Below are 3,537 nucleotides of genomic sequence, written 5' to 3'. Positions count from 1 at the left end.
AACCCTAAAATTGGATGTAAGGGGTAGACTAGCCTCATCTGCCCTTATTTCAGGAATTCGAACTAGAAAAATGTTAAGTAATGGAGTTCAAGGATATTTGGCTTTTCTTATAAGTACTGTGAGGACTCGCAAATTCCTTACATATTTCTCAAAAATTCCCTTTTATTTGAAAATTATTTGGAAATTATTATTTCATGTTATCCATGGTTCAATCACCCTAGAAAAGTGCCAATGACCATAGGAAATTAGGGTTCTCCTATTCGTTTTCAATTCAAGGTGAAATCGGATTTTTCGTGTAACCGAAGTATAATTATCTGGTACCGAGTAAGGATCAAATTTGGTGCTTAAGAGTGACTTTTAAGTGAGAAATAATATGTGATTAGAAGCAATGATAAAAAGTTAGTGAATAGGAAGCAAAAACCCTAGTACGTGCGATTTAAGAGAAAACGCGTCACACCGACGTGTACCGTGCACTACCGTTTGAACCGACCACTTGACCGCCACTTACTTGTCACACAAGTTTATTACTAATGGAGTAAAATATCTCCTCTCTCATGATGACAGCTTGGCCGAAATTTGTGGCTAAAATGCAAGGAAGGAGAGAGAAAATTGTGTGGTGGAAATCAAGCCAAGTGTTGGCTAAACTTGTGGACAGAATTTGTTCTAACTTTCTTGTCTTCTTATAAGACCAAGTGAGCTTCATTCTTCCCCAATTTTTCTGCTGCATAGCCGAGCAAGGAGAGAGGAAAGGGAGAGCAAGAGAAAACCAAAATTTCTTCTTGATTTGCACCATCCAAGTGCAAGAAACAAATTCTAAACCGATTAAAGTGTGAATTGTGATCTTGGGAAGCTAGGGAAGCTAAAATTTTCAAGAGGAAGTGAAGTGGTACTCTTGCAAGCCTTGTTTCTTTTGAGGTATGTGCTGCTTGTACTTGCTATATGGATGATCTATGTTGTATCTAAGCTTAGATAAGTGGTTATAGTGATGATGGGAGCAAGAAATCAAGAAAGGTTCCATTAGAAATCAAAATTCCAGATTTCTGGAAAATTTTCCCCCTTTTCTGCCCGATTTTATTGCTCCATGTTATAGGCCGAATTTGGCTTGACACAAAACATGAAAGTTGTAGAGAATGGTATTTTATATATGCCTATAAAATTTCAGCTCAATCGGAGCAACGTAGCTTGTGAAAAGACGAAATTACCCTCGCTGATCTAGGTTACTTTCCAGAATTCCGCGTGGACAGTTTAGTCTCTTTGGTTGTGTTTGTTTACTATAATCCGTTCAGATTTAGCCAATTGTCAAAACATGAAAGTTTTAGTACCCTGTATTAGATTTTCAACGCCGCCAAGAACGTCTTAAACAGACCTCGGTAGACTGGGATATGGTCATTTGAATGCAGTGCGGTTAATTGACCAACTAGTTGGATTTTGGATCTGTAAAGTGGGCATTTGACTAGATTGCACTGTAAATCTGACTAAGTCATCTTCATGAGAATTGTATACATTTGTCTTAGCTTTCATATGGCTTTGGAATTATTGGATTTGGAGTTATGTGTGCGGAGATTAGAGTGGATGAATCAAGACTACCACAGTAAACCTCGAACTAGAAAATCTGGGATCATTTTGATAAATTTGACCTAGATACAGGGCAAACTGGACTGAGTGGCCTTCTTCAACATTGTAGTCCTGTGTCTTAGCTTCGAAACGGCTTAAGTTTCATCCCAATCCGATAAGTGTAACTCCGGTTGTGACCGTTATGCATGAACCCATCAAAGCTGTCTTTTGTCAAATTGCATTTCCGCACTTGTTATTCCTTTGATTTTGTTCTTATATTGTCTTGAGCCTATGAAATGGCTATTATGATGAGTTTGTGCTGTACATGACTTTGGAATTGGCTGAGAAAAATCATGAAGCCATAAATGGCTGGAAATTAGGTAAACACAAAGGGCATGCTGCCCAAATTTTCGCCCGAAAGCTAAGTTCTATTTGAACTTGTATAATACTATGACCGTTTTTCCATCTTAAAAACATGATCCTTCTTCAATTGGAAACTCCAAATGTTTACTTACTCTTACCAAATAAAGAGGAGTGGTTTAGGATTTTCTTGAGTATTTTGTCCACGGGTCCAAATGTCCTCGTTCCACTTTAAAGTCTCTTTTTATACGTTCTACTCATCATTCGTCGAGTTTCTTTGATTGCACCTAATTGTTTGTGATAAATGAGTGGTAATATTCTTTTCATTTAATTTTAGGTTTTCTCAGTGACTAAAGATAATATCCGGAAGGATATTTTGCACGTTGTTGTGCGTAAATAGGTGAGTGTTCTATATACCCGTGTTTTCTGTGACTACCTGATTACCTGACTATCTGTTTACTCGATTTCCAATTTATGTGATTACGTGATATTCGTGAATTACATGCTCCCATGAAATCAATTTGTATTGTTTACGTGCTAAGTGTCCACTTGATTACTTAAGTATCATGAATCACATGCTATATGAAGTTGTCCATCATTGTTAGGCGAGTGTGTACTTTACCTCATTCGACCTATTCAATTGATGAATTTTACCATTCACCGTTTACCGATTTACTTGGTTACTTGTGCATGTTGTAAGCTCTAAGCTGAACTTGGGCCCCGCCTCGGTTACCGACCTACTCGAGCCAGGACTGGGCTCGGTCGGGTAGGTTGGAACCCTGGACAACCGTCGGTATACTCGAGTATTACCTCTGGAGGGATAAGGTGATGGCCAGTCAACCGTGGGATCCGGAAGTTATAAGGTGCAGAGGACCGACAAAGTTCCACCGGAACACCGTATCCTTCAGTATATGGTTACCGTGTATCATGATAATTGTTCCATGCTAAAATGCCAACATGAAATCATGTGCCATACCTTTTGATATGTTCCTTGTTTAATTACTTGTTTATTTATATAGAACCTCACTGGGCTTTTTAGCTCATACCACGTCAATTGTTTTCCTTAGCAGGGGAAGGCGAGCAAGGACGAGAGTTCTGTATAGTCTGGTTGATCTAGTTCTTTGGCCTTGTAATGGTTCTCGCCCTAGTGCTTGGCACGGGCTGGTTGTATGAGGAATGAGAACCTTGTATATTCGATGTTTGTACTTGAATTGTAAAAACTTTGAAAACTTCTGGTGTGCAGAAGTTTCTTATCTTTTACTTGAGCATCTATGTATATATTAAGTTGAAGTGGATGGGTTACTTATTGTCTATGGATGTACGCACGGGATACGAGTGACTGAGTCCTGGCGAGAGTTGGGCAGGCGGTCCACCGAACCCTTTGGTGCGCCTTAGGGGGAGGTGGGGCCGTCACAAGTACTCCTAGTGATAAGATGAGGTTGGAAGAGATGCCAGTGATAAAGGACTATCTAGATGTTTTGCCTGAGGAACTAGAGTCATTGCCACCGGAAAGAGAGATAGCATTTAAAATTGATGTGGCTCCAGGGATAGCACCTATCTCTAAGACACCTTATAGAATGGCTACAACTAAATTGAAAGAAATGAAGTTGCAATTGCAGGATT

At 39.4% G+C, this 3,537-nt stretch overlaps 1 long non-coding RNA gene across 1 annotated transcript; it reads left to right on the top strand.

The window, feature by feature from the left end:
• The first annotated feature begins 732 nt into the window (after positions 1–732).
• Positions 733–3,112, top strand: LOC140004943 (uncharacterized). Its single transcript, XR_011812761.1, has 3 exons — positions 733–915; positions 2,252–2,314; positions 2,985–3,112. It is a non-coding gene; the product is annotated as an uncharacterized lncRNA (long non-coding RNA).
• Positions 3,113–3,537: the final 425 nt, after the last annotated feature.

This window comes from Coffea arabica, chromosome 4c (genome assembly GCF_036785885.1).
Source record: "Coffea arabica cultivar ET-39 chromosome 4c, Coffea Arabica ET-39 HiFi, whole genome shotgun sequence".
NCBI lineage: Eukaryota > Viridiplantae > Streptophyta > Magnoliopsida > Gentianales > Rubiaceae > Coffea > Coffea arabica.
The sequence above is the reverse complement of the archived record's forward strand: the minus strand, read 5'-3'. Positions and strand labels throughout refer to the sequence as shown.